At 39.4% G+C, this 13,209-nt stretch overlaps 1 protein-coding gene across 2 annotated transcripts in view; it reads left to right on the top strand.

The window, feature by feature from the left end:
• Positions 1-1,887: 1,887 nt before the first annotated feature.
• The window catches only part of Plscr4 (phospholipid scramblase 4), a 31,346-nt gene continuing 20,024 nt past the window's right edge, over positions 1,888-13,209 (top strand). The window contains exons 1-2 of one of the 2 annotated variants that reach the window (XM_052187647.1): positions 1,888-2,291; positions 12,159-12,310. The gene's annotated coding sequence lies outside the window, so the exon portion shown is untranslated. The remainder of the gene's footprint in view (positions 2,292-12,158; positions 12,311-13,209) is intronic. The other variant, XM_052187646.1, reaches the window with a different exon arrangement.

The following is a 13,209-nucleotide window of genomic DNA, read 5'->3' as shown; positions in this document are numbered from 1 at the left end:
GATGTAGCTGTAGCTCTTCCTCTTTCCTTGTCCTCCTTTTTTCTTCTCTCTCTTCCTCCCTTCCTCCCTCCCTCTCTCTCCCTCCCTTTATTTATCCATTCTTCCTCTTTTCCTCTCCTCTTTCCCTCCCTCTCACTCCTTCCACCCCAGTGGATCATGGGAGGAGTAGATCACGGGAGAAGTAAGGGGTCCATATGATGGTTAGTGCCATTAATTTATTAGAATTTAGAAATACATAGGAGAAAATCCTCTGGGTATATCTATAAAAGATTGTAGCCTTGAACTATGAACCAAAATACTTTTTTTTCTCTTTTAAGTAGCATTTGCCAGAAAACTTTATCAGAGCAACAGAAAAAGAAACTATGGGCAGAGAGATAAATAGAATATAAATGGAATAGAACATGAAACCAGAAAGGGGGTGGGGGGGCTCTTGAAGAGAAAGGGGACCCCAAGAAGAGAGAGGCAGAGGGGATGAGGGATGAGGAAGAGGAATGGGAGAGGGTAGTGGGAAGAAGCTTGGATAACAACAAAGCATTTGGCATATATGTAAGAAGATGCCACAGTGTAGTCCATTACTTTGTGTGGGTAAATATCCATTTTAGAAGTCAACATAATATACAGAATAAAGTGTGCTAAGATTTTAGAAAGACTGTGGAATCAGCTTAACGATTGCGCCAGAAAAGAAAAACACAATTAGAGAACTGAAAAATACAGATATAAGCAAGCAAGCAAACAAACAAAACCAGCAAAGTACAAGAAATCGCACACGGGACATGATAAATGCTACCTTTTATTTCTCTCTAAGTTTTGGCAAAACCCAAGTGATCAATTGCTGACGCATTCTGTTTTCTGTATAATTTTACAACTTGTACATTTTTTAACATTACAGTAAAAACACAGGACTGAGGAAATGGAACCTAAGGAATCTTTAATTTTACTGAACTGCTCCAACACTGACATTAAGACTCTTGTAGCCGGGCAGTGGTGGCGCATGCCTTTAATCCCAGCACTTGGGAGGCTGAGGGAGGTGGATGGAATTCTGAGTTCCAGGCCAGCCTGGTCTACAGAGTTCCAGGACAGCCAGGGCTACACAGAGAAACCCAGTCTTGAAAAACAAAACAAAACAAAAAACCAAAAACAAACAATAAAAACAAAAGACTGTTGTAAGCACAATGCAAAACACCCACACCCACCCCCAAGAATTTCAAAAGCACAGAGCAGTAGGGATTCTTGGCGAAAGAGTTCATCAGTCCCCTATCCCCCAAACCCTCAGGAGGTCAGGCTGGAGGGTCACCTGCTCTGGGAATGCAAAAGCCCTTGAATTCTTCTGTGGCTCACAGCTCCTGAGAGCCTATGTGTTTGCTCTCACATATTTGATTTGTCTTCCAAGCAACACTTCGCAGACATGTTTTGATCTTGAATGTTTTTGGTATCTCTCATGTGGCCAGTATTCATATTCACAAGCTCAATTTCTTGGTCCCTCTAACAAACTCAAAACATTAGACTTCGCTAAGACTTTTTGATGTCAGTTTCTTTGTTTCATGCTTTCAATAAAATAGTGTATTTCTTCATTTGAGAAATATTCTTGGCAGATATTACCGACCAGAACATTATTAATTGTTAAATCTATTCTGACAAATCACGTGTGAAAGAAAATGGAAAATTCCAGAACTACACTCCCAAGTGCCTGCCCCCTTGTAAACTCCTCCCAGAGTGCAGCCTGCAAGGCCAAGTTCTCCTCGGCTTCATCAGGTCAAGCTGTGTCCAGTTGTGGTTCTGAGTGAGGTCAAGGGGCGTTTGAGTTTGTCCACTTCCATCAGCTTCCTGTGCAGGGCTGGACCGACTTTAGTTTGTTAGAAAGTATGTGTGCCTGAGAGCAGCGATTAACCAAGTAACCAAAGGACTCTTTAGTGAGCCAGAAATCTTGAGCTGGCCTGTTCCCGCTCCCACCCACACCCTATTCCCAGTCCCTGTCCCTCCCAGATCAAACTGTTTCCTCCAGGATTGGGAATAAGAGCTGAGCAGTGAGGCTGGGAGACTAGACAGCGGCTGCTCCTAGTCGCCAGCAGAGGAGCGGTTCAGAGCTCAGCCCCCGGGCTTCACTGGCGCCCACAACTTGTTTACCCTGCGCTTGGCTGGGGTTCAGGACGCCGGCGCCCCACCCTGCAGAAAGCCCTCCCGGGAAGGCATCCCCCTGCTGTCCCGCCTGCATCACCCCAGTTCCTCTGCGCCTCCCGAGTTCCTCCAGGCAGAACAGCGAACACGACTGGCAACGCCTGCAGCTGCGGGTGGTGAGAGGGGTCAGCGGGGAGCGGGGAGCCCGAAAGAATTGGGGGATGCGGGATGGAGCCCGCGGGATCCGAGGCAGTGGAGGAGGCGGGGCAGCGCCCCAGGCTGCAGCTTAGCTGCAGGTGGTTGCGCAACTTTCCAACTTTCGCTTTGTGGAGCGGGGCGGGGGTTTCTTGTGTTGGGGTCCTCTTGGTACCCCACGGGTCTAAATAGGACAATGGGGTGCCAGGTGAAGGCTCTATGAAGCATCATTCGGCCCTGGTGACATGAACTCTCAGGAATGCAGACCCTTCCCTGGCGACCTTTTCCACAGGTTTCCCTCTTACACCAGTAGCAGCCTGTCCTCTCCTTGCAGCTCTGTGGGTCTCTCCTCAGGCCTTGGGCATAGATGTCTTCAGATAACTTTGCAAGGTTTTGTGGGCAGGGGCTAAAAGATAGAGCCAAGTTTTTTTTTTTTTTCCACATTCTTTTACAAAGTATAATATTAGCCTTTTAGAACTTAGAATTTTATATCTTTGTGTGAATGCGTATACTCTTAAGAACGGTAGTATGTTTGGGGTTGTATTTTATATAGAGTATTTTGAGTCGAGCCAGCAAGAGCAACAGAAATACATTGTGAAGACATTATGCAATCGGGTTGATTTCCAAGATATTTCTGGGATACAGATGCTACTGCAGAAGTAAACACACAACCTCCACCTTCCAGCTCCTTGTTATGGGAAATAAGGAAGTAAGACATTATTAAATTAGCCACACTGTCACATTGTATGGGCCAGTGACATCACCTGAACAGAGGACACAAAGATGTCACAGGATGCATAACTTAAGTACATACTTTAAATATCCACAAGAAGCAGCTGATGCACCTGTAGGGACAATAACAAAGTCAATAAGCCTTCTGGTTCCATCCCACTTTGAAAGTCTTTTGAGGCTCAACTACAGGCAAACTGGAAAGTACAGGGAAATCATACGTTAGTATAAAATAACAAACAAAAATTGACAAATTAATTTAAACTTTGGATTGTGAATTAAAAATAAATATGAAACTTTAGGAATTAAAATTATGCTACACAGGAGAGTCCAATAAAATATATTTTCTTTGGTAAAAATATCATGTCCATAAATAATATATAATTGAACAGAATCCTAACTGGTGCATAGTTTGAAACTGGCTGTTTAGCTAGCCTATTTGCAAAAAAATCACCACACTACAATTTAAGTAAAATACAGGGAAGCTCATTTTATATAAAAAAGAGGCATTCTATAAAGAAAATATCTAATAAAAAGGTATTTTAAAGAATGGACATATAATAGAATGCTATCAGATATTACAGTAAAACTAAAGAAAGAGGTTTAAGGACAAAATAAAACAGGTATTTAATAAGTATACATTTTAAGTCAGTAGAAGGGGCCTTCAGATAGCATTTAAACTGATCATGCTTGGACCATTTGGCATTTATTTGGATAAACTAATAATAGAACTGTTATTATAGTTAATATAGAATGTGTTAAGATAAAATGAAATCAGGAGAGCTTACTCATTTGAATCCAATTTCATGAAACCTGGAGGTTTGTGTACATTAAAAATGGGAAGCATCACGAAAAACCTGGGCCCATTCAGAACATGCTTGGGAGTAAGATGTACATAAAACTTAGATATGAATGAGGGACACTGTTGCTAGAAAAAAGAAAGGTAATTTAACCACAACTTGTACTGGTGCTTATCAGGAGCACAGCTGAAAGAAACTCAAGGAAATGATGAGTAAGATTCCCAAATACAAGGATGATCAAAAAAAAGAGAAAAAGTTATGCAGTTAAAATACAATGCTAACTTTTACTAGCATTTGACCTGATTTGAATATCTAATCATTTTGTTGTTACTGACACAGCGAGTGAAATGTACACCTATAAACTTCCCGGAGTTGGCAAAATGTATCATAAAGAGAGAGCTGTGAATACTTGCATTCATTAGTTATCTTTTGTAATTTGTCCTGTAACAATACATGCCCAGGATAAAATAAAAATCTCTGTCAAAAGTCTGCCTTAAAGATGCTTATGGTAGCATTCTTCCTAATGCAGCAAGCTTTGAGACTGTTTGGAAATCATCTGTTAGGGTTCAGTTGTTTAATTTGAAGCATCAGGAGATGGGAAATACACACTCCTAAACTCTGTGAAGGCCTAAATGTTCTCACATGAAAGTGTGGCAAAGAGCTAGTTAGAATACAGACAGGAGCTACAGGTACACAAAGAGTGTATCCACATAGTTACAGCATGTATGTATGCTGCAGCCTTTGAGACATTTGGAATACAGAATGAATATTGATACCTTGGGTGTTTATATGTTCTTACATATTTCTATGTGCATGTTTATAAAGAAAATGTTATAATAAAAGTAATAAAGTTACAGAGTATCCATGGTTTGTTATCCATGTATGTATTTCCTTTACAGATAGAGTAGCTATCAGTTACTATAGGAAAAAAAAGTATTCTTTCCTAAAGAATTTTCATCGTCTTTTCATTTTCTTCTTTTGGAGATCCTGGAAATCTCCCTTTTGTCCTTCATGAATATGGACAGTTATGATGTTTATTATAGAGACAAAAGTACAAAATTTTGCACACTGTCATATTCATTAACTTTACTAAAAGGAGAAAATATAGATGAATTCATATTCCTATAATTCACCAACACATTGTGCTAAAGCACACCTTAATAATACATATTCTTCTGGATTAAATACATAAATATAGTCTTCAAGAAGAAAAGCATCTATTGAGAAAAACAGAAATTAAAACATTGAGTAAGAAATGTGAAAACTTTGGGTCAAATCTTAACATAAAATAAAATTTTAATGCTCGTCATATAAATGACAAAGAAAAGAAAAGTAAAAAACAGAAAATGAACAGAGGACAAATGGGACCTGTCCAGCTGTGGAGATGTAAATGACTTCCGGATGAAGCTACAGCTACTCACCCTCATCCGTTACAAGACATTTGAGAAATCAAGCCAATTTTTCTTTTCCTGAAAGCTGGGCATTAACAAACACTGTGAGACCCCACTCTATTGTCCACTTATTTGTCCAGTGTGTGAACTGATTTACATTCTTTAGATAGCTGTTTACCAATGTATAAAACGCACAAATATTGTTCCTGCTGACTTCACTTCTGGAATTTAAAACGTTCATATACAGAGTTATCAACATACGTGTTTCCAAATTGTTTGTGACATCATAAATTGTGGAATAATTTAAAATTTCAGTGTTAAAGAGCCAAGCCAGGCACTTCAATATATTCGATTTGAAAGTGAGAATAGACTTTAATAAGACAAAATATGGAAGGCTCTACTCTCTACTAAAAGACACACACACAAAATATTACAAACACTGAAACTATACAGAAGTATATATAGCTGTGATACAAAAAGTACAATATACAGATGAGAAGAGGGTATATAATTTTTTTATGTAACTGCTTAAGGGCTTGAGTAAATACTCACTTTCTACTTTGAGACAATGTATGCTTTAAGAATTCTCTTTAATAAGTATGTCTTTTCAAGCTTATTTAAAGTAAGCCACAGGCCTCTGTTTAGTGAGGAGATAACAGTCCTGACTTGACAACATTGTTGATAGTTCACTAGGCTTGGTGATGGTCTATATAAATGTAGCCAGAATACTTTTGTATACTATATAATAAAAACATTTCCTTTGTGATAGCTAAAATAAAAAGAGCAAATCATTTTTTTAAACAGTTCGGGCAGGTATAATGTTAATTGCCTGAGGGCTTGCTGCTCACTCTGCTTCCGTTTTAATCCATCCTTTATTTTGGAATATGGTCCCACAAGATCTTAAGGAAATCGTCGTCAACTGTACAGTTTTTCTTTGGAAGGATTCATGGTGTGACTAAAATAAAGAATAGTTTAGGTTATAAATGCAACAGCCAATTTTGATCTGGGTTTTGCCGTGGGTTCATTCGTTCATTGAGAAGTAGCTTCTCTGGTTTCTTGGAGGGTTGACTATGCAGAGAAGTTTTACAAATATATGTTTTGCATATAGGTCTGATGGATTTATCTGCATGACATTTTTTCCTGTCCCCCTTATCTTGACAATGAAAAATCCCTGTCTACACTGCCTGCATTGGATACTTTCCTAATGCCAGCCTTTGTACCAGCACCTCTTTCATCACAGAACTGTAGAATATGGCTAACTGGGTCATTTAGTGCCCCTTTATAGTCAGCCTCTCCACAACTGGTTCTCTGCGAAAAAAGAAATCCACAAAAACGAATCAATGCTTCACACGGCAGATGCCAAGAAGCTGGCTTAAGGTCTATGCACAGAGTTACATCCATTAAACTTTTATGTCTGGCAAGCTTCAAGGGCTCTTTCCTTATGAATTCACTAGAAGGAGTACATTGCCAACTTTTGTTTCCAGTTGATTTTTTTTAATGTTCACATTGTAATATACCTATTATAGAAAATGTTAAAAAAAAAGAATGTTGTTTTTTGACAGATTTTCTCCTTTTTTGTATTTTAACAAACTGTATTGTAACAGGATTGATTGTTCTGTAAACATCACATGTTTCTGGGAAGACCATTTGCATCTCTATTTCCCTGGATTATCAGTTTATGATGTTCCAATGTGAAGTGCTCTCCCAGCCAGCATGCTACTGTAGCATGTGGTTTACGGTTACTGCTGCTTGCTTACAGAAAACAAAAATGCCACTTAAAGCAAACCTATTAATGAATCTTTGGTCTTAAAACAGAAAGATTGCTTAGGTTCCAGAAAGACTTTAGAGAAGGTACATTAGTATGGTATCTTTGGTCGTTCTCTTCCCTCTTCTGGTGTTCTCTCCTGCCCCTCCCCCTTTCCTCCCTCTCTCTTTCCCTTGCTTACTGGTCTTCTATCTGACCACATTTTACACAGCTTCCTCATTTTTCAAGAGTTCTTACTGACTTTCCAAGAAACTGTTATAAAGAGGAAATGTAGAAATGTCACATTTTTAGTTTTAATCTCCTGGCCTCATTTTTTTTTCCTAACATAACTGTCCTAGCAGGAAATTCCAGGATAACTATGAACGGAGAGGACACTATAAACACCCTTGTGCTTTTGGTCCTAGAGGAAGCATTTTTTTTTTTTTTTTTGCTTCTTTTGCTAGATTCCGGGGGTCTTGGCTGGGTTAAGGAAATCACATTCTCTTTCTAGGTTATTAAGTGTTTGGCTTTATATTTTTAACCAAAAAAGGAAACTGAATTCCTTTGATGTTTTTCTAGGGTCTATTGAGATTAAATGAAGTTTTGCTTTTCATTTTACTAGTATGATTCTTGGTTGATTTCTATATGAAATTATATTATTTGGTTATAAAATAAGATAATAAAAATTTTAAGAAAAAGTAAAAATGAAATATATTCATGTAAGTAAAATCCTGTATTATTGAGACAAATCCCACTTGTATACAGTGTATGTATAGTGATATGACCTTAGTTTGTTCTGTAGTGTTTTGCTAGCTTCTGGGCTGAAGTTCTTAAGCAATGTTAATATAGTTCTGTTTGTATAGTGTCTGAGTCTGGATATATCAAGACCACTCTGACCTGACAACCTGACAAAGTTAATTAGGATACATTCATTCTTCTGGGAGATCTAGGAAAGCTGAGCATTCATTTATTTTTTTTTAAAGAATTTTGTAGTTTATCAGAGGAATCCTATGTTCTTATTCTCTCCCTGTGGAAACATTCTGTAATACTGACTCATTGTCTTACTGTAATTCTGTTCAGGTTTTCTGCTTCTTACCAAGTCACCTTTTAGAGGTGGGGCCTTCTAGGAATCCCTATGTTATTGGGCTGATCTAAACTGTGTGTGTGCTGGGGCTCAAACTCAGGACCTCACCCACGTTGAGAACTCATTCACCATTGAGTTGCATGCTTGACTGTGTTCCTTTATTTTTCTATAATTCATCTCTTCATTTTTTTTATATTTTCTTTGTATGACTGAACAATTTTCAGTGGTTTGCTAGTAACTTAGTAGCTTTTTGCACAGTCTCCCTTTGTCTATTGATTTCATCCAGTGATGTTTAGACTTCTGTTATTGTATTTGCTCAGTTCTAAGACATATCTACTTTTTATATCTTTCATGCCTTTGCTGAGACTTTCAGTATTGGGGCATTTTTAAAAACATTTACTTCATTTTTGTATTTGGGTATATGATGCATGTGTGTGGGTACCTGTGTCCAGAGCATCCATGTGGAGGTCAAAGGACCTTGAGGAGTCAGTTTCTTCTTTCATCTTATAAAGGTTCTGGGGATCAAACTCAGGTCACAATGCTTCTGTGGCAGTTCCATGACCCAGCAAACCATGTCTTGGCCCTGGAGAATTATTTTTAAATACCTAAATTATTTGTAATCCAAGCATTAACATGTTTTGTTATTTTTTCCCTAGGAATTGACCTTATTCTAGTCTTTTTTTTTTTTTTGTGCCATTATTTTATGTTGTTTCCTGCACATTTTGAGTATTATTTAGGAGAACCTGATTCTTGTTAAACTCCATGGAGAAAGCTGACTCTCTCACAGTTTGGTCAGGCAGTGCATGTCCTTGGTTGGAGGCCTCCCTTCTTGGCTAGCTTCTGAGTGTGTGACTTCAATGGCAGCTTTCTTTTCTCTGTCATTCAGCTAGCTCTTGAGTGTGAACACACCCAGCACTCAGTCTCTCCCTTGGGCACTGCTCTCTCTTGTTTGGATCTCCAGGTCTTTGTTAGATTCTGGGAAACATTATTGGGAATTCTTTAGAGTCACCCTTGCCTACCCAAGCCAGAACAACAACAACAACAACAACAAAAAGCATACATGTCCTGAAGCCACCAAGTGCCTCTCCATGTGTTTCTGACTATTCTGAGGCCAGGAGTACCAGAAACAAGCTAAAAGCTTCTTGCCCTGTGTTCTTGCTTCTATAATCAAAGTAGTTACCAACCTTTTCAGTATATATTTCAATTTAATTCCAACTTTAAATTAACTGACTCAGCAGTTAATTTAATACAGACTCAGCAGTCTCACATTTGCCAACAAGCATTCCCTCACCTCAGGCATTTGACATACACAGGTGTGAGGTTTCCAAGTCACTTACACTCTGACAACCTAATGAACCCAACCACTCCTTTAGGTGGGATCATCTTCTGTCATAAATCATAGGACTCAGGACTCAGGGCTCACCAAGGGAGTAAAGCTTTCCTTTAAGAAATGCAAATCAAGATTAGCCAAAGAAACAGCATGTGGGAGGGCCTAGTGAGTTAGGATGCTGCTTTCTACTGAACTTAAGGAGCTGAGTTCAAGGCCCAGAACTCACACTGTAGAAGAAGAAACTGATTTTGAATGTTGTGTCCTGACCTCCATACATTGACATGCCTCTTGCAACACTGTCACCTACACAATATGGCTTTTGTGTAAAGCTTGAATTATTGTCCTAAACACAAAGCATCCATCTCTTTAACTAGGGAAGCTATGCAACTAACTTGAAATTGAGTGTTCTTTGTATTGAGGTCAGCCAGATAAGAACATTCTAGCCCTCGGAACATGTGATGGATGTGTCTTTCTGATATGACCAGTCCGCATCATGAGACATCCCCTCTGGGTAATCTCATGTGTGATCCTAAGGTTATATATACCATGTATAACAAGAATGACCCTGTCACTGACACATCTCAAGAGTTTAGGAAAAGACCAGGCACACTGGTTTGTTGTTATCTAGCACTAAATTGCACATATAAGAGTTTAATTAGTATCACTTTCAGTGGAGGTAGAAGAAAATAATGGTTTAGACAGTAGCAAGAGCTAGCAGATATGCATTCTTTTTTTTTTCCCCCGAGGCAGGTTTTCTCTGTATAGCCCTGGCTGTCCTGGAACTCACTCTGTAGATAAGCATTCTTTAAGGTCTGACAGATTTTCCTTCATTAGACAAGGTCTACAAATTTCCCTAGAATTATTAAGACAATAATCCTGTGGCATATGAGGCTAAATGTGAACATTTAAAAAGAATAATTATTATATTTTACTTAACCTTTTCACATTCACCAAATGTAATAACTCCTACACAAATAAAGCACCGCTCATATGCCTACAACATGTAGGTCTTCAACTGTGAGAACTAGGCTAAGACACTTAGTTGATTCTCTAGCCCAAGATCATAGATGTCGAAAATACAATGGGCTTGATATGGTGGCTCGGGGCTATAAGCCCAGGACTTAGAAAACCTAAGCAGAAGATTCTCTGTGAGTTCAAGAACAATCTAGGCCATACTATGAGATCCAGGCTAGCCTAAGCTATTGAGCTTGTCTCTCTTAAAAGAAAAGGTGTGTGTGTGTGTGTGTGTGTGTGAGAGAGAGAGAGAGAGAGAGAGACAGAGAGAAAGAGAGAGAGAGACAGAGAGACAGAGAGACAGAGACAGAGAGACAGAGAGACAGAGACAGAGAGACAGAGAGACAGAGAGACAGAGAGACAGAGAGATTATTAATGTAGCTACTTTTTGTTCTCTATACAATATACTGCTTGATAAAAAAAATCCAGTTAGTCAACCTTTACCTCATTTTTGGCTACAACTAGGGAGCGTGCTCCTTTGCCTGATTACAATTCTGTCTGCTAGAACTTCCCTCTCTGGGAGAGGACAGTGTCTGCCCAGAAGCCAGGTTGCTCTGGAAATTCTTTAGCTGGTAAATGCTGAGCATCTGAGTGCCAGGGTGTGTTAAACAGTACTGCTGTCCATGCCCAACATACTAGTGAATTGGTAGTAATGCCAATCATCTCACGATTGTGTGTGGGCCTCACACTGTCTGTATGGGACTATTCATTTTACTGCAGTTCTTGGAGGTTGGTCCCAGAGTCACTCTTTCTGTGATGCACAGGACAACCTGGAAAAGAGCCTGGTTCTCATTGTCACCTCAGTGTCACACCCTAAACCTGGGTGTATGCTGTCAACCATGTGCTGGCGTGCACTATTGGGTGGGTGCCCGGTCTTCTTTTCACCTCCAGGTGTGGTTAAGTGAGAATTAAGATATAAAAAGGATATTGTGGCTCAGAAATAATTGCATGTTAGATTTCACTGAACAGACAGGAGACTTGAGTACTTCGTATAAGACTTTGCTAAGTTAGCTGACAAGCAGGAATAACTGAGCATCCTTTTGGTCCTTTTAAAAAGTGAAGTATTTAAAAGACATGCAAATGTCAGGGTTTTAGATGCATATTCCAGTTTTCAAGCCTCTGCTTGAATATCCTCACGTGGCAATCAATCAAACAAACAAAATAACAAAAGAAAAAAAAAAGGACCTTCCTTCCCAGAGATCAGCCCGTGTCCAGGGTTCAGTATGAATTTCTGACCAGCTTGGGTCTTGTGGCTGAACTTTCAAATCGCTATGAGTGTGTTAGAACTTCTGGTTTTATGGGATGCTACATCATGTCATGATTTGCACAAGTGAAACTTAAGAGCAATCTTCTCTGTCCAGGTCTCAGCCTGGTTAGCTCCATTGAGTGACAGGAACAAGTCCCTCCGTTCACTGACTTTTCCAGGACTAAGACAGGATTCTTGCCTCTGACAACTGGAAATTATCCTGCTTACATAATATGTTGGCAAAGATTATGTATAAGAAAAGAACAGCAACAAAGGTAGGTTAGAATACGTGGGGTTTAGTATGTGTTCTGTGGCTGCATCACTTGGAGTAACACCTGCAAAGAAGCAGAGCCCCGCCCCACCTGGCTTTGTCTGTGTCCTGACTCCTGTCTCTCTCTCTCTTATGGTCCAGTCACCTGTAGATACCCTGTGCGAATCGTATGTCCCCAAATGCCAAAACTTCAGCAGGACTTTCTGGGCTTTGGTATACTAACCTGAGATGTGCCTCAGTTTTCAGAACGAGTTTCCAGAGATGACAAAGGCAGAAGCCAATCTCAATGCAGAATGTGCTTCACTGTTGCTGACTGACATCTGAAACATTTGCTAACTATTAAGGGAGGATTAAGATGACACAATTCTTGCTTGTACAACTGGAAATTACGGTACTTACATAATATTTTGGCTAGAATTGTATTGTAAAATGTTATAAGAAAAGAAAGAGAATCTAAGTAGATGAGAAAAATTCCCTAATGGCTAAAAGGGGTGGGGGTGGGAGTGAAAGGAAACTTGGCACCTATAGCCTGTGAGGTGACATGTAGCCTCACTCTGCTTTATCTCATTAGTAGTAGTTTATATCTAAAGTTTTGTGGATTTTGCAGGGAAGAGGAGAGGAAGGGGCTTATTTCAGTTCATAGTTCCATATCACAGTCCATGGCAAAGACCATGAGGGAGTGCTACTTACTGGCTTCATCTCTTCTTGACTAGGAGTAGCACTACTTACAGTGATCTGGATTCTTCCACATCAATCATCAATTAAGATGAACCATAAGCCAGTCTTGGGAAGGCTGTTTTCTCAATGGAGGTTCCCTAGTCCCACAGGACTCAAACTTGTGACAATTTCATATAAAACCAGCCATTTACAGTCTTATAGACCCAGGACTCCTTGAAACCCAATTTTCTTAGGAAGAACCTTATAAGAATAATGCTGAAAGTCTTATTGTTAATTTTTCCTTCCCCTTTCGTCAAAGGATCCTTTTAAAAAGTGGCTTTTATTTAATGATTGCTCTGTACTAAAGGAAAGGAATTAATCAAACTATTCAAAAACTGATACACATTGTCTCAGAACTGATACTATTCTAGAAGGCCATCAACATCTCTATGGACTACCAATCACACTAGGGGTATCTAGAAACCAACCAATCAGAAAGTGTGGGCTTATGGAGCCCACCCATTCAGCGTGGAGTCTTACAGAAACCAACCAGTCAGAATGGGGGATTATGGTAACTAAAAAAATATCATGGTTTATAACCGAAATCCTTCTCCCAATCTGTGAGTGTCAAAA

This window comes from Apodemus sylvaticus, chromosome 7 (genome assembly GCF_947179515.1).
Source record: "Apodemus sylvaticus chromosome 7, mApoSyl1.1, whole genome shotgun sequence".
NCBI lineage: Eukaryota > Metazoa > Chordata > Mammalia > Rodentia > Muridae > Apodemus > Apodemus sylvaticus.
The sequence above is the reverse complement of the archived record's forward strand: the minus strand, read 5'-3'. Positions and strand labels throughout refer to the sequence as shown.